Below are 22343 nucleotides of genomic sequence, written 5' to 3'. Positions count from 1 at the left end.
TTATACCTAGAGTTTGTGATTATTTTATTGAAAGTTGTAAATAGTTAATTTGTTAATATCACCATCAACTACTCGACTAATGGTCCATTGACCAAATGAAGAATATTGATCTGTGAAGATTAGTTAGGAATTGACTAATCAAGATCAAAGTGAATATAAAACTTGACCCCCAGCAGAACAGCCAGGAAACTTGAATGTGTAGATGGCCCAATTTGAATTTATTGTGGACTGTGAAGTGTTAATCCTTGGCCTTCTGCTGGATCAGTTTTTCTGGTAGCAGAGCGAAAGTTATTATCGATTAGTTTGGTGATGAATGATTATTGATTAGTGATTATAGCTTTTGATTATTAACTATATGTTTAACATTAAAAAGTTAGTGTCCTGTTCTATGTTGTCTAGAAGCACAGGTACAGAGATGCTTAGGAATCCTGTGACTGGAAGTTAGAAGAGCGTGGTAAATGGAAATCACACTACAGAAGGTTACTCGTCTGTTGTCATAATACTGAGAAGCTACGCAAGGCTGGCAGTATTATATTAGGGACTATATCTTATAAGAGTAGAGCGTGCGAGATAGCGGAGGCTCGCCTGTGGAAATTAGGCCCAACTCAGAAGAGGAGTATCTCTAGAGAAGTAACAGGTTCTCCCCGAGCTTAAGTGAAGGGTAAACAGTGGGTTTTACTCGTAGTGACCAGAGGGAATTTTCTCTTTGTAGCGAGTGAAGAAACTATCTTTGGTTTTAGTGGAGTAGACAGAGTAGTGCTGTTTTTACGTTGTTACGAACAACATTTTATAAAGAAAAGTTAGAAAGGATACTGTGGTATTACCTTGTAAAGGGAGGGTCAGTAGCAGGAGCCATACTGACGTCACAGAGAGTCATGCTGGTATTGGTTGAAAAAAGGAATACGTAGTGAGCCCTGACTGGACTGGTGGTGTGAGTCGCGCTGGTATAGGTCGAGGGTTAACGAACAGGGTTTGTGAAAATACATTAGAGCTTTTGGGATTTTGCCGACTGAATTAGTTAAATTGCAAGAATCGGAATGATGAAACTAATTAATAAAATGAAGAATTTCTTTAAAAAGGACAAGTGCCTAGTGACTACAGAGGGAATTCTTATGCCACCTCCCAATACGCCAGCTTCCTTTATGATGATGGAGAATGGATATCATACGTGCGTATGGTTGGAGAATTGGGTGGATTATACAAAAGGTGATGGTGTTTTGGCTTTCCCTGAACATGGTACATTTAAAGTAAGAATTCTTCAGAATTTGAGAAATAGGATAAATTTGTTAGAACCAAATCCTAGGTTAACACAGTATGAGGCTTTGGAAGAATGGGAAGTTGGGGCATTTCAACGAGAGAAATACAGAGAAGGCAGAAGAATAAATACCCAGGTACCCATTTAACACGCGAGGAGACCAAATGAAAATATGGAGAAGGGCTGTAGTAACGGAGGGTTTATATCCAGTATTAGTGGCTAAAGATAAGGAAGAAAGTAAGTGTAAGGAAAAAATGAAACACATAGGTGGGACAGGAATACGGTGTGATGAGTCTGAGGATGAGTTATTAGAAGATATTTTAGTAAAAAGACCGCCGCCTTATCAAGAAAATGCTAGGGATACAACTCCAATTACCCCTTTGATTGGAATTCCATTGATTCCACAAGTTCTATATGATCCAACAGTTATTCGAGCCTCAGAAAAAAAAGAAAGGGATGCATTAAATAAAACAAACAAAAAAATAAATCAGAAAATAAATCAGTTAGCTTTCAATGCTGAAGTATTGACAGTGCCAGTAACTATTGGTCCGGTTATTCCATTTTATGGTGATAAACGAGGTATACCAAAATCGCAAAATGTGGTAGTCTCACAGAATAGTGCTAGAAAGGAGGTAGTCATGCTAGAAGATCAAACTAGTGAGAGTGATTCTAATGTTTCATTATTGGATCTCCCAAATATTGAGACTATGACTGAAACCCCAAAGAGAATTTCACCCATAGATGCAAGGAGGAAAGTATAACTGTCACTCCAGTGGCAGGAAATTCTACTGGATTTTCTCCTGAAGATCTGGAGGAATGGGCAAAAGCATTCGAAAAACAGAAACCACCCCCCCCCCCCTCCAAGCCTATAGAAGTATGTAAGTTGAGGGTAGAAATGATCATTGGCACGATAGGTCTTGACAGATTAGGTTCATATGGAGATTACATTTTTTTGTGTAAAATTATAACTTGGAGGACAAAGAATCTTCATGAAAAAATAGCGGAAGCAGCTTTAGAATTTCGAATAGATATAGGGAAAACAAAAATACTACAAACACCCTATAGATCAGAATTTACTGAGAAAGACTTCGAACGTTTGAATGCATCAGGAAGAAGTTTGCAAATAAAGGAATTAATACACATTTTGAAGAAATGGGGAGACGTAGATAAATGGAGAAGTAAATGGTCAAGGAAGAAAGATGAAGCAGCTGCAAAGAAAATATCCACATTTCCGTTGAGGGAGGTAGAAAAGGTGGAAAGGATGTGTCCGATGAGAGAAGTCCCTGGTGGGGGATATGTTCATGTTCCATGGACTAGACAGGTTATTTTGTCCTTTACAAATGATTTTCCTAGATGAGAGAGAAACCAACTAAATGGTGTTGAAAGATTTGGATGACTTGTTTGATATAGTGGTACCTACAGATTTATGGACGGAATGTGAAATTACAGTTGATTTGCCAGCTAAAGAATATACTAGCGACGCAAAGACAGATGCGCCTTTAGAGGAAGTAATGAAGAAATATAATCAAGTGATTACCTTTCTAAAAGGGAAAATTCCCCCTAAAGAAACAGATTGGGTTAAAATAAACAGAACAACTCAAGAACCTAAGGAGTCAGTAGATGCATACAACGAGAAGTTATTGCAGGTATTTGAGCAGTATAGTGGATTTGAGAACATTGGTGATAAGGATATGGGACATTTTGTGTATAGATTTGTGCATGGGCTAAGATCAGAAATTAGTCAGATGATTCATCAGCATATGCTTTTTTGGCAAAGCAAGCCAATTGATGACATCCAAAAGTACTGTAGTGATGACATTGATGCAAAAAATAAAAAGTTAAAAGAGAAAATGATGTGGGCACAAGTGAAATTGGCAGAACATCAAGAGGCAGCTGCTGGTTCTTAAAATGACAACCAGACGAATGTACAGAATCAAAATAGTCAAATATGGAGTGGAAATAAAGGAAGAGGTTAAATGAATAGAGATGAAGTGAAAAAGAAATACCCTGGTCATGGATGCGGAAAGCTTGGACATTGGAAGAATGAGTGTAGAAATATACAACAGAATAATGGGGTAAATCAAATTTTAAATCCACAGATGCAGAATGAGGTGGTTGTGAACCAACAGCAACAGATAGTTACTCCTCAGCTACAGATGCCACAAGTCCGTTTGCCCAACAATTTGAAGACTCCGGTGCAGAGATACAGTGTGAATGCCGGATTCTGAAGAGAGAGTGGTAAGAATACACAGATCGTTCAACAATATCGGATGCAAAGTGATATGAGTGAATCGGGAATGCAACAATGTCGGTGCCTGAGGGGGGGGAAGGAGGAGTGCGTACTTGGCGCATCCATGGCGGTAGATCAGTCAGGTCCTTTTGTGGATGGAAAAGTTGAAGGAAATGACAACACTTTCCTAGTGGATACTGGCGCTACCCGTTCTACTGTGAGAACAGCAGAAATCCCAAACCTACCCCTCTCAGGAGAAACTATCCAAGTTGTAGGAGTCTCAAATAAACAGATTAGGACCCCAATAACAAAACCAATAGAAGTGAATATTAGGAATTTCAGAGACATGCATTGGTTTGTGGTATGTGACTCAAGTCCAGTAAACCTGTTAGGTAGAGACTTACTTTGCAAAAAGAACTGCACCATCTTTTGTACGCCTGATGGTGTGGCTTTCCAGACAGCGGATGAAGATGTGGCTTTCAAAATGATGCTAGCAAAAGAGGGAACAGAAGTGGATGAGAAGTTTTCACTTCTTACTGAGAGTGCTTTACCGGATGAACTGAGAAATACAGTGAGGTCAGATGTGTGGGATTTTACGGGGATTGGTCTAATGGCAAAGGTCGACCTAGTTAAAATTGTGGTAAAAGAAGGTGCAACATATCCAAATACACCACAATACAGAATGAGTCCTGAAGTCAAAACAGGAGTTGCACCAGTAATTGATCAAAAGATTGAACAAGGTATTCTTAAAGAAATATTGAGTAGTCCTTCTAATTCGCTAATCATGGGACTTAAAAAGCCCAGTGGAAAATATAGAATAGTGCAAAATTGTAGGAAAATAAATAAAATAGTAGTACCCTGTTGTCATGTAGTACCAAACCTAGCAGTGAGCCTTTATCAGATACCATGGGATGCACATTGATATACCGTGATTGATTTGTGCAAAGCATTAATTTCAATTCTATTGCATCCGGACAGCCAATATCTGTTTGCTTTCCGGTTTGGAAACCGCGTTTTGGTATGGTGTCGAGTTCCTCAAGGGCACACAGAAAGTCCTTCAATTTTCAACCAGATTCTGAAAAGATGTTTAGAGAATTTGGTTATACCCGGAAATTCAGTTTTGGCGCAGTACATTGATGACCTATTGGTGGCATCAAAAACACAAGAGGCTTGTGTCACTGACACAATAGCTTTCCTGAACCATTTGGTGGAAGGAGGACACAAGGTGACCCCAGAAAAATTACAGTTTTGAAAACAAGAAGTTCAATATTTTGGACATAAGATAGAAAGAGTAGTCAGAAAGGTGACTCCAAAAAGGATAAAAGTGATTCGACAAATGAGCCAGCCTAAAACTAAAAAGGAAGTACGAAAGTTTTTAGGAGTGGTTGGATATTGTCGTCAGTGGATACGTGGATTTTCACTGCTTGCAAAACCTTTAATAAGGTTGAAAAGCAAGGATATGATGGATCCGATTGAATGGGATGATGAAAGTGAGGAAGCATTCATAAAATTGAGAAGTTGTTTGTGTCAAGCACCAGCACTAGGAATGCCAGATTATACAAAAGAGTTTGCTTTGTTCTCTTGTGAAAGGGAAGGTTCTGCACTTTCAGTATTGACCCATAGACATGGATTGTCACGGCGTCCAGGAGCATACTTTTCTGCTACTCTGGATCCAGTGGCTGTGGCATTACCTGGCTGCTTAAAAGCAGTAGCTGCTACTTGTGTGAGTCTGGAACAGAGTGAATCAATTGTGACGGGACACCCTATAAAGGTGTTTGTTCCACATTCAGTTGAGATCCTTATAACAAGGACTCGTACTCAACATTTGACCCCTAGTCGGCTAAGTATGAAAGAGTAATTTGGGGTGCTGAAAATTTAAGAGTGACAAAATGCACAGTGATGAATCCAGCAACCTTGTTGCCCGATTCCTATTGCGAAGAAGTGAAGGAAGAAATTGATCATGATTGTTTGGTGTGACAGAAATGTGTACAAAGCCTAGACCTGACCTCCTTGACGTTCCATTGGAAGAGTCAGACTTTGTACTGTTTTTTGATGGGTCTTGTTTGAGAACTGAGAATGGAGAATTGAAGTCTGGTTATGCTGTATGTTCTGTATCAGGTATCAAAGAAGCTTCCTGTCTAAGAGGGGTCAAGTCTGCACAAATAGCTGAATTGTACGCCTTAACGAAAGCCTGTAAAGTGGGCAAGAAATTGAGGGTAATCATATTTACGGACAGTAAATATGGTTTTGGGATTGTGCATGACTTCGGCCAATTGTGGCTGCAAAGGGGATTTCTGACTTCTTCAGTATCTTCAATCAGGAATGGCAAAGATGTTAAAGAACTATTGGAAGCATTACAGTTGGCAAAAGAAATTGCAGTGGTCAAATGTGCCGCACATAAGTCAGAAAATGATTATGTGACATTGGGTATTCGGTACGCAGACCAAGTGGCACAATTTTGTGCAAGAAATACAATGTCTTTGAACAGGGGGGATGGAAAAAGAAGTGACCATTTGCCAAATGATGTTTTTCTCTGCTTTTGAAACTTGGGATGAAGTTAGACAGTTACAGGATGAGGCAGACACAAAGGAAAAGGAACACTGCATCTAAACAGGTTGCAAGAGCAGAGCTGACGATGCAGTATGGGTGTGTCCAGATGGTAGAACAATAATGCCAGATAGTTTGTTGTCACAAATGGTCAGGGTATATCATGGAATCACACATGTTGGGAGGGATGCCATGATTAGACATTTCAGACAAACATGGTATAATCCAAAGTTTAGGGCAGTTGCAGAAAGTCTCTTCCAAAGATGTTTGATTTGCAAACTGCAAAACCCAGGGAGAAAGACAGTGGTCAGTTGGGGAAAGACCAGAAAGGCAGAAGGACCATTTACAAGATTGCAACTAGACTTCATTGAGTTGCCACCATGCAATGGTTTGAAGTATGTCCTTGTCATTGTGTGTCTGTTTTCTCGCTCGATGGTTAGAAGCTTATCCCACGAGGAGGAATGACAGTCCCACAGTTGCCAAACTTCTGTTGAGAGAGCTCATTCCTCTTTTCGAATTTCCTGTCACTTTGGAATCATATAGAGGACCTCATTTTAATAATGATATAATTACATTGATTTGTGAAGCTTTCAAAATTGAGCAGAAATTACATTGTGCCTATCGACCAGAAGCTTCTGGAGTGGTTGAGCAGTTAAACGGCACAATGAAATCCATGCTAGGGAAAGTGTGTGCATTCACTTCACTGAAATGGCCTGATGCTTTGCCCCTTGTATTGATGAGTCTTAGAAGCATACCTGACCGAAGAAGAGGAATAGGTCCACATGAAATCCTCATGGGAAGAGCAATGAGACAAGCATTTGTACCTGGCAACAAATTGGTGAATATAACTGATGATCTAGTGTTGTAATATTGCAAGGGACTAGCTGATCTGGTATGTTCTGTGTTTCACCAGATTGGAGAGGATGCAATAACAGCACAGCCAAACCCAGCTCATGATTGGTGTCCTGGAGAATGGGTCATGGTGAAGAAGCCCACGAGGAAATGGTGTCTGGAACCCAGGTGGAAAGGACCAAATCAAATTATATTGGTTACAACAACAGCAGTAAAGTGTGCTGGTTTGCCAAATTGGATCCATGCCAGTCATACCCAAAGATTCCCAAGTCCACCTGAACGACAAAAGCAGCAACTGGTAGAACAAAGAGAAGAGCCAGACGCTGAAAATTGTGAAGTCGAAGAAATCAGAGAAACAGACTCAGAAGAGTGCATTGACGGAGAACAACCAAGTACAAGTCAAGTAGAGTGGGCACCAGCTACTGGGACTGAGGAGACTGCTGTAAAGACCAAAGGAGAGCTTAAACTTGAAAGACCAGAACGAGCCATTGAAGAAAACCCAGCTTCAGCTCAGTCAGAACTGGTAGAAGAACTCCTTGCAGAAAAACAAGATCCAGCTCAGTCAGAACTGGAAGAAGAACTCATTGCAGAAAATCAAGATCCAGCTCAGTTAGATTAGAGGAAGAACGGATTACAGAAAAAGGAAAAGAAAAATAATCCATTGTAGAAAATTCAGATCCAGTTCATTTAGAAAGAGAGAAAGAATCAATTGGAGAAAGTTCAGATCAAAGCCAGTCAGAAGAAGAGAAGAGAAACATAGGGACTCCAAAATAAAGACAAATAACAGAAGAAGAAAAAGTAGGGAATTCAGAATGAGACCAACCAAGAGAAAGAGAAAATAAAAGGACACTTGAAGTAGGTGAAGAAGGTGAAAAAGCAGTACAGTCAAAGAGGGTCAGAAAGAGTGATTACTGGCTGAGTGGAGTGAAAAGACTGAGATACACCCTGAAAAGGAGAACATGGAGAGAATTAGAACAGGTAAATGAGGTGTCAAGTCAGATAGAGCAAGAACAATCAAGAAGAAGATCATTAGGATTGTCAAAGAGAGAAAGAGTACCAAATAGAAAATCTAAGGCTCCAGAGTGGACCTATATAATACTCGAAGACTTCGAAAATCTTGATCCAAATGGAGAACCAGAAAGTGGCGTTGTTGAGGGATCTGATGAAAGGGAACTGAGACCACCTTAAAGAAAAGACTTTTATACAAAGGGTGGATTTATTGGGAAAATTATCAACCAAAAGAAGATAAGATCGGAAGGGAAAAATAACTGATTAAAAGCTGAAAGCCTTTGAAGTGTGGGATCACACAAAGAAATGTCCTTTTTTTTCCACAGTTTTACAATTTTTTTTAGAAAATAATAAAAAAAAATTGGAAATAAAATGTAGATACTAAAATGACGGAAGTACAGGTGACTGAACATGCGAAATCTAGTTTAAAACGGAGATGTGTCAAATGTTGTTTGTGTAGTATTACAATACTAATCTTACTGTGGTTAGTGTTAACAGTTGTGATACCGGTCCTAATGATAACTAATATTCAGAATAACACAAATATTAGTGAGAAAGTGAGTGCGGTTACTAAAAGAACTATTACTACAGATTTAAGATTAATCGATAAGAGCATATATTATCATGACAAATCAAGTAGTGATTCATCATTAAATGTATTCACTAAACTCTTGTATCAGCATGTAAATACAATGGATGTGAGTGATTGTTATGTTTGCATGAAACTACCCACTTCTGTCTCTGAAGGTGTAACATACCATCATCTTCCACTAACTTATGATGTAACTTGTAGTGTTATAACTAGTTTGTTTTATGTGACTGGTAAGTTGCAATACTATTATAGTAATATGGATTTAGTCTTTTCAGAAAATCCTATTCGTAGAAGTGTAAACCCTGCACTTAGTACAATTTATGGGAGAATTTTTCCTAATAACAAATCTCATAGACATAACACATGCTCATAAAAACAACCATACATGTATTTCGCCTGATGAAGAAAAAGATGTTTTGAATTTAGTAGAAGAAAGAAGGCAAGATTTCCAAAAGAAAAACGCTGAACAAAAGTCACATGTAGCTCCATAGGCTGCTTTAGAAGGGGACTATAAGAAAGGTGAGACATGCTGCAATGTCCCTAGATATGTCAAAATTGGGGAAATTCTGTCCACATAGACTAAAAACTGAATATAATAGTGTCTTCATTGGTACTAGTGAATGTGTACATACCTTCTTAATTATGGGGGGATGGGGATTAAAAGGAGGAACTGATCCTGTATTTCCAGGAATTAATTATATGTGCAGTATAAACGCCTAATATAGGTTACCGTCACGATGGTATGGCAGTTGTTATGCTGCCATTGTATTTCCGAAGGTATACCACATCACTAGGAACAATGAAATTAGTGAAATAAGTAAAGGACTAACAAGAAATAAAAGAGCAAGTTTTTCAGAAATAGTAGGTGACATATTTGGTGCACTGATACTGTCAGTTGGACTCGTATTGAGATTGCACAAAATACGTAAATTATCCTCAGTGGTCAATCATTTATCAACAGATACTGCTGGAGGATTCTTAATGATCAATACTCAAATGGTTACGATCAGATCTATGGTTTTACAAAATAGACTTGCCCTTGATATACTATTGGCGAAAGAGGGTGGAGCCTGTGGCATGTTGAAAGTTCAACACTGCTGCACATATATCGCAGACAAAAGCAAAGGGATTGAGGGATATATCAAGAATATTACAAAGATTCATAAAGATTTGACCCAACTGGAGGTTGACGGTGTTTGGGAGAGACTTAGTAAAAGTCTTTCCACTATAGGTAGCTGGTTTTCAACTTTTAGAAGCAGTGTACTAAGGAAAATATGAATCCCCGTAATTACAATAGCATTGGGAGAGGAGTTGGCCTAACGGCTAGGGCGCTCGACCTCGGAGGAACTGGGTTCGAGTCTCGGTAACAACGCCAAACATCCTGTGATTCTGGGCAAATCACTTAATCTCCCCGTGCCTAACAAAAAATTAATGTGTGTCCTCATGTAACGTAACTGGTGCTATGTAAAGCGCTCTGATACCCGATTCGGTTCGGGTCTAGTTCGCGCTATATAAAACTCTGCAACAAAAAAAAAATTGTTGATACTAATGATAATAATGACCTATAAATTTTGCAAGGGAAAAGTGAGAACTGGGTTAAAGATTGAAATCAGAAATAGAAGCATGGGAAGAAATAGAACAAGCATTGGCATAGGCAATAGGTCTCGCCCTTGGGGTCTTGTAAGTGTTTAGGCTGAGCTATTGGCTTTGTCAGTGTCTTTAAGCTATGTTGAACAGCAGCGTGGGTGCTGTGCAACATGTTAAAAAGTTAGAATAAAAACGTATTTTAACCATTTTTGTTACCTTATGTAGAACCAATAGGATATTTTTTTAAACTTTGAACACATTTTTTGAATCATTGTTTTTGTATGTGTTTAAATAATTCTTCAAAATAAAGTGTTTTCATAATTTCATATTTAAAACTTCTGATGTGGTGATGCTTGGTAGTGTGTTTACAAGCCTAAGTGGCCCATTTAGTGCATTTGATTGCTAAAAAGTAGTCCATATTTACAAATTGGGGCAGGTTAGAACTTACAAACATACATAGAACTGTTGAGCCATCGAAATCTTTATGGTGACCAGATCTGGTTACTCAATAGTTAACTTAGAAGCAGACAAACTACACACTGCACATCATTTAAAAAACCCAAACAAAAACAAATAAATTGCCTTTCATACCACTATAACGCTGGGATAATGCGCCCCACCCCTACCTACCCTTTGTCTCTGGGAATCTGAGGAATCCCAGAAATGTGAACTTTGGGCTCTTAAACAGCATTTTGGAGGAGAGCAGTAAATCTTCACCTTGCACGACTGTCAGGGAGCTTTAGCAGGAAGATTGCAAAATACCGTTTTAAAGCTTCGGTGACGCAGCCTTTGCTAACAGCATTAGTCTATAAGCATGAAACACCAATATGCTGGCGGGTGACACACACGCTATAAAGTGATTTAATTTCCACATGCAATTTAATTTGTGAAGATGAAAGTGGACTGGCGTGACCCAATCACTCACATTGTGTTTTGAAGAAGAATGGTAATACAGCATGACAATTTCCAGTAAAAGCAAACATTTTCACCAAGCCCCCCTCCTGTTGCATACACACACAAAACATAGCAAACGAATGCTGTTAAGTGTGCCGATTAAAATGCTTGTGCCTTTTATTGCTAACGCACGCATGGTGCAAAATGACATTTGCAAAATGTCAAGAAGTGAGCTCAGTGGAACCCTGGAATAAATAAATGAATAAATAATTGGACAAGTGGATGAATGTATTACTTACAAGTGAAGCTCGTTTGGCTGGTCTTCGGCAAGATGGAATCGAGTTGAAAAGGCAAGAGGGTGATTCTAAAGTAAACTTTAAAAAGTCCCTTCCACCTGAAGGTATATTTTCTGTAAAATTAACAAACAACTCCCAAATTCAGATTGTGCCACGCCTCTTGACTGCATGTGTCCAATTGGGAGTTGGGCAAAGATGAAGGATAGATATTACAATGAAAAAAGAAAACGGAAAGAAGAAAAGTAATCGGTACAAACAGGAAAGGAGTAAAGAGGAGAAGCTGGCGAGGACAAATGCAATGGGGGCGGGGGGCTCTCAGAAAGTAGAATATTGTTAAAAAGAGAAAAACATGAATAAATCGAAGGGCACATTAATAAAGCTGACACAAGAGGAAGGGGAGAGAGATGTGAAATCAGCTCTGAACAAGCACAGACTGCATTGTGTCTTTAGGAAAGGCAATGCATGCAACAACCTGTGTGCGGTGTCCCAGGGCCCACTTGGGCGGGGCGGCGCATGCTGTGCTTGCTGTACAGCGTGATCCACATGGTGCCCATTGGTAGATTCGTGCATCTTGTGGCCTCTGTGGAGTGGTGAATGCTCTGCCTGCCCGGTGTGCACGGTGATGGAATATGCATTTTTTGCAGCATGGTCAGTATTGTAGCACAATGGATAGTGTGCCGCCTGTACAAAGTACGCCCCAAGTAGAGGGATAGATTGTTTTCACTGTGCAGGATGTTGCAGGCAGGGCATAGTCACATCAGGGCCACAAGAACCCCCGCCCCACAAATGCCCAAACCCGCAAATAACACGAAGACACAAGTGTTAGGTTTGGGAAAAATTTGCTGCAGGTTTATTACATACAACATATGTAATGACGGTGGGTTAACTTACGGGCGATCCTAGGGCAGGCCGCATTCTCGCCACCTGCCCGCCTGTTGAGCCAAACAACACAGTGGCGAACCACCCAACTGTTGCACAATTACCATAATTATACTGACACGCCCATTGCTGGGCGTGACTAGGCAAACCCCCGGTTGCACAGGCCCACAACCGCCCGAAGGACTACTGGGGCGCCGACACGAATTCCTGCACCTCCCATGAGGTTACAGGTTAGGCTCTGAGGTTATGCTCTGGCACCCCAATGTGCCCGCTGACGACCAGCGTTTGCACCTCTCTTCTTCCGGATCGCCCAGTAACTCCGCCTGCAACGAAAAAAGGAACACATTAAAAGCTCCCCCCGGAGCCCCCTCAAGCAGACACTCTGGGTTAGAGGAAGGGCGGGAAAAGAGTGTCCCAACATGGAACTGCGACGTCCGGAGCGGCAAAGAGGCCTCCCCAGCGGGGCAGAGGTCTGATGTACTCCAGACGGCCCCTCCCAGCCGCCCCGGACGTGCATCACTCACCAGTCTCCCCCAACCAGGGAAGACTGCCCCAGGTGAGGCAACAACTGCGTCATGCGGGGGCGGGACAGCCCTCCGTGACTAGTGGCCCGCCCTCCTTATGGCCACTGCGTGGCCTCGGGCAGGCGCATAGTCACATCAGGTCCACAAGAACCCCCGCCCCACAAATGCCCAAACCCGCAAATAACACGAAGACACAAGTGTTAGGTTTGGGAAAAATTTGCTGCAGGTTTATTACATACAACATATGTAATGACGGTGGGTTAACTTACGGGCGATCCTAGGGCAGGCCGCATTCTCGCCACCTGCCCGCCTGTTGAGCCAAACAACACAGTGGCGAACCACCCAACTGTTGCACAATTACCATAATTATACTGACACGCCCATTGCTGGGCGTGACTAGGCAAACCCCCGGTTGCACAGGCCCACAACCGCCCGAAGGACTACTGGGGCGCCGACACGAATTCCTGCACCTCCCATGAGGTTACAGGTTAGGCTCTGAGGTTATGCTCTGGCACCCCAATGTGCCCGCTGACGACCAGCGTTTGCACCTCTCTTCTTCCGGATCGCCCAGTAACTCCGCCACAGCCCGTGCGGTGGTTCCCGCTGCCGCACGGGCCCCCCCACCACTGCTCCTGCGCTTTACCTGCAACCTTCACCTAGAATTGCTACCTTCAGATAGAGGAGGAACAGGGCAACTCCCATAGGCGTGGGAAGACACCATCCGCCACCAATAAACCTGGGGACCCTATCCACCTTGAAGAGACCAAGGCCCCTGACATGATCTTACATGCCTGAAGGAAAGAAAGGCCCCTTCTGCCACTGATCTGCAGGTCCCCCCGGGTCCTTTCACCAAATCAGAGAAGCCAAAGGGATAGGAGGGGCCCCTACTACTGAATGCCCTTTTGATCATGAAGTAGGCTGTCCGCCGTTCTCCGCATCACATGGAGAAAGTGTGCTTACAATGACGCTTGTGCAGCTAACTCGAAAGAGCACAAGGGCATAAAGGGATAAATACATATTATACTATATACTTGGGCGATGACTTTGCATATGCCATTACAGGATTGCACAAGTATAAACAGCGGGCCTCGCCTGCCCTCTCTGGTTTAGTCTAGAAGCAGTATAGGCCACGCTACCAGTAGATAGCTTGTCTGTAAGAATGACTTAAGACCACAGCCAAGGGATTGCTGGGACAGAAACCAGGTGCCCCCTTACGATCCCGACCTGCAACATGACACGCCCGCTGACACCAGAAGCCCACTGAAACTAGTCAGCAAATACCCAAGGGAACGAATCCCTCTACAGCAATAGTGTAGACTAGCCCAGGTTCTAGAGGTAATACCCCTGGAGAGAGCCCAAGCGATGAGGGGACCTCCCCTGCTGATATCGTTCCCTGATCAAACCATAGTAGGACCAGCGCCTGACACAGATACCCCCCACACACCTTCGCACGAAGCATCAGCAGACTCCACCCAGTAATGTACTACTTCTGCTGAAATGCCATGCACAAAATACAACTGTAAACTGTGCTATGTGTACGCTTGAGCGACTATCATCAAGCAAGGTACAGCGGGCTATTTTAGGTGCTTGGTGCAAAATAGTATAGCTTGAGAGGTGAACTCCCATTTAGGTAAGCAGCCAAAGACACATGCCCCCTGGAGGCCGAAGACTGCTTAGACCCTGCTGCCAGCAATAAATAGCTAGTCTAAAAGTTGACTTGACAACCCCCGCCCAGGGATGAGTAAGCTGAACCAAGATCTCCACCACATACCTACACTCAAGCCTCAGCAGACTACACCAAGGATGTACAACTGCTGCCAAAACATAGTTTCTCAAAATTCAACTGACTGTGCAACTCTAAGAAGAGAAGGCGAGAGGGAAAAATCAGTGCGAAATGCACCATTTAGTCTAACTTGCGTGGTGAACTTACATTTGATAACAGGGCTGCACAGGTAAACAGCTGGCAATACATGCCCCCCCCCAGCCTGGAGGCAACATCTACCACGCTACCTAAGAATAGCTTGCCTACAAGGTTGCCTTACGACCCCCGCCATAAGGGATTTCTGGCTGCACCAAGGTGCTCCCCATATTGGCGATATCAAACCTCAGGCCACTTCTCGCCTTGAGAGGAGCACAAGGGATCAGAATTACCCCGGTTCATTCCTGAGGCTGACCAACGCAAGGCAGGGGAGCCCAACCACATTAACTGTGAGGTCAGACTGGAGGATGTATCTGAGGCAAAATCAGGCACAAAAGTGTGCAAATAGATCCCGCAACCCGCTAGTGCCATTGGGCCTACGAAACTGGTGATGAAACTTACATGAATGTTATTCGTGGGCCAAAATTGGCGCACTTCTGGAAGTCTGAACTTGACAACACCGTTGCCCCTGCCCACCTGGACAGACCCTGTCCCCAGGCCCTACATTCTACTGATAGGCAGCAGGAGCTCCCGAACTGATGGCGCAGCGGGTGGGCTGCCTTCGGATTCCAGAGCCTTGGCTGAACAGACAGGCAACAGCAGTAATATGGAAGGGGCGAAATGACAATTGTCATGTGACCTTTCCTAATCACAGGTAATTTAACACAGTACAGGTCCCAGGCTTGTACATAACAGGACTAGCTATACCTCTTGGTAAAGGCCCCAGGAGATAATATGCGCCTGGGGATATTCCTATTAGTTTAGGGCAGGGCCTCGAACTCGCTAATAGTCCTACTTTGGCACATCCTAGGCTGTCTTCCCTACAGACAAACCTTGCCATGACAACAGTCAGACAGAAACCCAGATATGAGGGCCCATCCCAATAGAGCGCCACAGAAGGAAGCACAGCAGGAAAATTCCCACACATCCATTAAAGAGTCACATGACGCGGCTCGGGGCTCCCCATCACACACTGGACGTGTAATTCTAAGTAGTGCCTATTCTACTGTATTAGAACAGACCAAAAGACGTCAAATACATGAAAGTGACTGAAAATTAACACCTTTGCACACTGAAGAGGTCTACATACCTCTTGTTCTGCCCGTCGCAGCACTATCTTGTTTTGGGATAATGATAGATGATGGAGTCCCGACAATGCGCAAGAGCAGGTGTCCTTCCACATACACGTACACTGAGCGCACGACGCGCCTCTCCTGGACCGAGCAGCCATTCATAAATCTGCTGTGCACACACGACCCATAGCTCGGCACCTCACTAGCGGGAGACAGGCGCTCATTCCCATGCACGCTGCGCGCCACATCCCCTGTACACCAGCAATCGGTTGTGTGTACATATTGTCCACACTATGCAGTAGCATTTGCATGGCTGGTGTCGCATATGTCCTATAACTAGATACTCGGTCACCTGTACATACTGATCACCTCATGCATAGTTGGCTTACTGCTCGTCTGAAACACAAATCTCTAACCTGGCACACAGTTACACGTACACATAGTCACGTCATACCGTTCTAGCTTGTTGCCTGCCAGATGTATCATGCTCAGGGGCAGCCAGTCTCACTTGCACATTGGCGGCCTCATGCAGCGCACACTAGCTGAAGGTCTGGTGTACCGTGCCCTAAAAATGCAGGTACTCAAACCCGTTAGTATACCGAGTATATCAACTCAACTCATATGCAGGCACCCAAAGATATGTACTTGTTGAGTAAATCATGCAGTGTCGGCTTGCTGCTAGCCTCTCGCGCACTGAAGCATTTCCAATTCAGGTGTACCTTCCTAAGCAACTGAGACGTTTCTGTCTAATATCGGATTATTAGCCCCAGGGGATGTAGTGAAACTGATTCTCATTAATGTGCTCTGACACCTATGGGCGAAAGCCGCGCTATGTAAAACAGGTGGAACAGACGAAGCTACCACTCCTGCCCCGCAGCATAATGGAAGCATTACCATGCTTGTAATAATTGAACAAACACGGTTCTACTATGCGGCGCAGACCAGTAAACACAACGTAAGTACCACCCATGAACCGACCACACGTGGTGTTCATAGAATGGCACTTACAGCGCCTATACACACAATGTGTGTAATACCCACACTCCGCAACATCATGCCCTTATGCACAACGTGCGAGTTTTCAAACGTAAAGTATGCTGGGCGCCAACCTTGGGTTTAAGCGGGGGAAGCAAGGGAGTGAAGAGCACAGTGAGGGGGAGAAGCATAACTGACAATCATAAGTGAATAACTTTCACGACCAGGTGTCTGGTTGTCACCTTTTATCGTATTTATTGGGTGTGCTTAAAGTTCCCAGCAAAGCTTGCCGGCAGGTAACAATTCCTAAGGCCGCGTGGGAAAAGGTGCTGGATCCCCCCATGCATAAGATGCGGAGACCCAGATGGCACATCTGGCCAACTCAAATAACGCCCCGCTATTTCAAATTAAAAGCAACGAGAGACAACCGCGTGGGACAATTGGGACCACCACCTACACCAAGAGAATGCACCTGAGTTGCCCAGCGGCCACACCGAGATGTAACCACTGTGTGTGCTAAAATACTCAGAATTCACGCCCATGTCCGATTTTGTGGGCTGTATATTAGGTGATGTTGCAGGCAACATCCAGACCGAGGCCTGCCATTGGCCTTCCGGGGGCTAACCAAGGGCGTCTACCGGCACTTCTAACTAGAGGTTATGGCAACTCCTCTGAGTGCCCATATGCAGTGTGACGATGCATGAACGCTATCAGAGAGAACATAACATTGCTGTCCACCTTGGGTATAATTCCAAGCGAATGAAAAGTGGTGAATAGTGCACTACTGATTTCTAGACACCATACTAAGCATTACACTTATTGGTATGACGCACGAATTTACTTATTCTGTAGCTTTTGCTGAACAAGGAAAGTTGCCTCGTTAGGTGAATACAAGTGAACTTCGTTCCAATTCATCATCAATAATTTACCAACCTATCAAAACATTGCATTGCGTTCTTTCACAAAGACAAGCATAGTCCTAAAACCGAGGAGGTACCTGCAGTATATCGTGTATGAAACAATTCACAATGAGAAGATGTATATTAAATCGCATGCAAAAGGACCATAACACCAGTCCATTGGAGTGCAGATAAACCCCCCACAAAATTCTACATTCTTAAGTAATAGCCATTACTGCAACTAAATTATTTATTGGGCACCCCCTTTCTCTCTGACTATTGATGAAACAACATTTGTTTTAAAATCAAAGCAGCCTCTGAGCAACCCGGGCGACTGAAACCCACAAAATTACATTCGTCTTTTTGGATTACATGGCGGTGACGGGTCGAAGCCCAACAGGGGCACAACGGATAACGTCACTTAGACGTGCAGGAACACACATAGCCCACTTAGACGTGCAGGAACACACATAGCCCAGGGTGACGAGCCCGGCAATCCCCTCTTTGCAGCTTTTCTACCTCGTGTTCCGAACAGCGGGCAGCCGTTTCGGGAAATTTCAATACAAGCATCACTAGGGGAGGAACATGTATTCTGATAGGGCATTATTCTGTGAGGCTGCTACATTATTCTGTGAGGCTGCTAAATTATAACATCTCAAGATCTGAATACAAGATAGTATGGCGACTAGCCATAAGATGGTCGCTGACAGAACATGATGACAATAAAGGAGTCGGTTCCTGTGTCCGCATTCCTATACTGCTAGCCCTGCTTAACCTCTGGACTAAGATAGGAATGCCCACCCTGAAGGCAGAGGACCGCCATGCAGCGCCCACTGCCATCCACCCAGCGCCATAATCTCCGAACACCCGTACAGGAAATTACAGGCCTGGCTTAATAGGGGAAGGGGCCCTGCACTTTGACCTCTATTACCTTATATCCATGTATGCGACATGCCATGGGACCGGAATGAAATGGAAACTTTCCAAGTGAGCCACGTACACAAAACAAAGCCAAATCACCTGAAAAGAAATTCACTTGCTGCAAAGAAACTCTTTACAGTAGGGAACTTGGTACAAAAACTCCCCCAGAGATATCGGACTTCTTGGAGTCACACTTCCACGGCATGCGTGCAAGTATTGAAATGATGTGACTTGCGCAAAGTTTGAGCCACACCAGACTCGAACCTGGGTCCCCGGCTTTAGGACCTGCCCTCCGAACCGCTGAGCTGCCCTTGTGGTAGCAAACGGTGCGACAGAGGAGGAGATAACCGACATGTGTGCAGGTATCAGAGAAAACAAAGCACACAGAAGGCAAACACTGCACACATCATAGGCGCTCGACGCGCCACCCCCCACCCAGGCCGTGCACACGACTATGCTAAAACATATAGCGATGCTCGCCTGCCGAATTACACCAAAGGAAATGTGCCCGTCATGGTCAATTGCACCAGCGGACTCCAGCCACACCAAGGAGCTCCGGACGATCGTCCCAAAGGACAGGTACTTGGAACTCTACTGACAGCACTAGCGTGGTGCATGAGGTAGATGGTGCTAATTATTTAAATATAAACTCTGCTGATGGTGCATTGCAAACATTCAAAGAAAAGAGTTTTGCCCTAAATATTCCAAAGTAGCGCTGCCAAGTGACACAGATGGAAGGATCGAACCCCGCCAACGTAACAGAGCCCTGGCCTCGAAAACAAAAGTCGTGTTAAATTTAAAAGTAGCCGCTGCTGCCGCGTGTCGCACAAGACTACTATCCACCCGCTATGACCGCGTGAAAGCACCACCCGCGGCGTGCCGGGCGGGAAGACAATCTGGATCAGGTCATAAGGAGTCATACCTCCCCCCCACCATTACCCTCCGAGGAATGCCCGTCGTGAGCCACAAAAGAAAGGGGGAGACCACACCAAGCTGACTTCAATAAGGTGACCAGAGTGCCCTAAAACCACCTTGGGAAAAGCACAAGGGCTGAACAGAACAGCTGCTTACCCCCCCACCCTCGGGATAATCAGTCAAGGGAAACTGCACACTTGCTAGTCAGGCTTCTATGCCAGGAGCCACGTGGGGCCCGAGATGATCGGGCCCCCGACCCCGCCGCATGCAGGCATACTCAGGCTTCCCACGATGCCGTGTATTATTAAGCCCATATCCAGAGTTCTTTCCAAGGGTTATACCAGGTGATATTTCACTAAGCCAATCATTCCCTGGCGACCCTCCGCAGCCCTCATATTGAAATGTTGAGAACATGCTGGATGCACGCACCGGATGTCCGAGACCTCGAGGGGGAAGCCAACGGTACACACAACGATCCTTTCCGCCCTGCCCCCAGACCCAATGCAAGCCTCCAGCCACACATGGCAGTCTGGCGCGTGCCTATCAGGGGCTGGGCCGGCACCCGCAATGGAGAAGGGGTCCCTCCCGGGCACGGCCCATGTGGGGGGGCGAAGTATTTGATTACTCAATACGCGGGCCCATAGGGCCCACACGCATCCCGCCTGCCTGCTGCCCCAGCTGCCCGCAGCTAAACATGCCGCCTGGCCCAGCTGCAACCCCCGGAGGGGGGGGAGCAAGCAGTACAAACTCACCGCAATCGAGCAGCACTTCAGGGCACTCCAGCGGCGCAGGCAGGCACCGGACGACCGATACAGGGAACGACCGGACAATAGCAACCGGGACAGAAGAAAAGAGTGTCCCAACATGGAACTACGACGTCCGGAGCGGCAAAGAGGCCTCCCCAGCGGGGCAGAGGTCTGATGTACTCCAGACGGCCCCTCCCAGCCGCCCCGGACGTGCATCACTCACCAGTATCCCCCAACCAGGGAAGACTGCCTCAGGTGAGGCAACAACTGCGTCATGCGGGGGCGGGACAGCCCTCCGTGACTAGTGGCCCGCCCTCCTTATGGCCACTGCGTGGCCTCGGGCAGGCGCATTCTTTGCAGCGGGGTGCACGCGCTTTTCAAGCGTGCAGCGTGTTCTCTGGTCCTTACGTGGGTGATAGGTGCCTTGCTTCCCGTAGTGTTTGCAAGCAGTGCCTCTTTTGCAGGGCGGCGCACTCTGTATCTGTTGTGCTGGGTTATGCATGTAGTGTTTCCTGTCCCGTGCATGACAAGATGTGGTGTTGTGCTGTGTGGTTCATTCTATCTATTGGGGAGAGTTATGCATGTAGTGCTTCCCGTCCCGTGCATGGCAAGGTATGGGGCTCTGCTGTGCGGTGTGCAGACGTATCGAAGAAGCGGTCCTTGTGCCCACAGATGAACGCTATGGCCCCTGTGCAGTCTGTGTACCCTCTCTGCTCAGCGGTGACTGCTGAGAGCGCGCACAATGAATGAATGAAGCGCTCTGCACTTAGTGTGTATAATGCACGTCACTGGGTAGGTTCAGAAACTGAGTGAGCTTAAAAGCAGCAGCACTGACCTGATGTAGGGTGCCACGAGGAGGAGCAGGAGGAACGGAGCGAGCAGCAAAGCCCAGCAGGCTTTCATTGATCCAAGCCCGGGGACAGACTGCACAGGGCAGAGGAGGTGACAGGGGGCGAGGCGAACAGGGGCATCACGGGACTTGTAGTGCAGTCCACACCAGGCGGCAGCCAATGGAAGGTGTGCCTTGCCACGAGTCCTGGGAGGTGCTGTAAAGGCGCCATCTGAGAGTGGGAGGCAGACAAAGAGTGGGAGGCAGACACATAGAGGAAGGCGGTGCGGGAGAAAGAGACGTGAGAAGGACAACCAGGAAGTGAGATAAAACTGCGGGTGTCTGCGCTCCATTCAAGAGTTCCAGGGTTCGGGATAACCTATATCAGTTAAATTCCTGTTAAACCCCCCTTCCACCGTCTACCCACGGAACACTACCTACATGAAGCGCTTGGGAAGGAGTTGAAGAGAAAAACGTGGAGAGTACTTACAGAACGAGACCGCCGCATCGTCTGGGAGTAAGATGGCACTATTGTAAACAAAATCAGTTCGGGAGACTGCTGCCAGGTAGAAAATTAAGGCGGCGTTGAGCACCGGAATCGGCACCGCAGACGGACTTCATGCCGGCAGAGATGGTAATGCTCTGATTGAATCAGCGAAGGGAAGGAATCCGCAGTACACGGAGGTGAGGGGCAACAGCAGCCATAATCATCAGCCCACAGCGCGACAAGTGGGGACATGTGCCACCAATGCTGAAAATTGGTCCTTCCCGGAGGGCATGAGAGATGGGGAGTGAGCGGCGGGCCGCTAGACAGCCACGTACATTCGGAAGAACACAAAGCGGATGACACAGCAGGGAGAGGGGACGGCGTCGCTGAGGTTGCTGGGACTTCCAGCAGACTCGCTGTTCTGAAGGGGAAATTTCACACGAGTCGTAAGGCCCATATTGAGATTGGATAATAAGTTTGGATGATTGTTTTGGCGAAATTCGACAAAGCACCGGACAGAGTGAAATAAGCAGAGATTACAGGAACCGGCCTGCCTGACTCTAAAATGGCGGCCGCAGAGGACATATGTTGATCTGGGGTGATTTGGATACGAGAGGCTGCTGCTAGAGCGATCTGCATAAACTGTAGAATCAGCCAGGACACTGGATCGTTTGCCCATTTTAACGTGGGACTCTCCTTTTATATACAAGTACAACCCAAATCACACCTAAAATAACAGATACAAATAAAAGTAAGTGAGAGAGGACAAGCAGGCCAATCGAAATAGAGCAAGGCACTCTACACGATGGCAGGATATAAGTAAAGGAAAGTGAAAAAGGACACGTAAGACAGTTGAAAGAGAGATAGGCAGTAAACAAGAATAGGAAAGGGAAAGAGGACTATCAAACATCAGAAA

The 22343-nt window shown here is 45.2% G+C and overlaps 1 protein-coding gene across 1 annotated transcript in view; it reads right to left on the bottom strand.

Annotated features, from left to right (window-relative positions):
* Positions 1–21750, bottom strand: part of MTHFD1L (methylenetetrahydrofolate dehydrogenase (NADP+ dependent) 1 like) — a 1218839-nt gene extending 1197089 nt beyond the window's left edge. Inside the window, exon 1 of the mRNA XM_078649387.1 lies at positions 21431–21750. The gene's annotated coding sequence lies outside the window, so the exon portion shown is untranslated. The remainder of the gene's footprint in view (positions 1–21430) is intronic.
* Between the last annotated feature and the right edge of the window lie 593 nt (positions 21751–22343).

Source organism: Lissotriton helveticus, chromosome 6 (genome assembly GCF_964261635.1).
Source record: "Lissotriton helveticus chromosome 6, aLisHel1.1, whole genome shotgun sequence".
Taxonomy (NCBI): Eukaryota; Metazoa; Chordata; class Amphibia; order Caudata; family Salamandridae; genus Lissotriton; species Lissotriton helveticus.
This window is presented reverse-complemented; position numbering and strand designations above follow the sequence as displayed.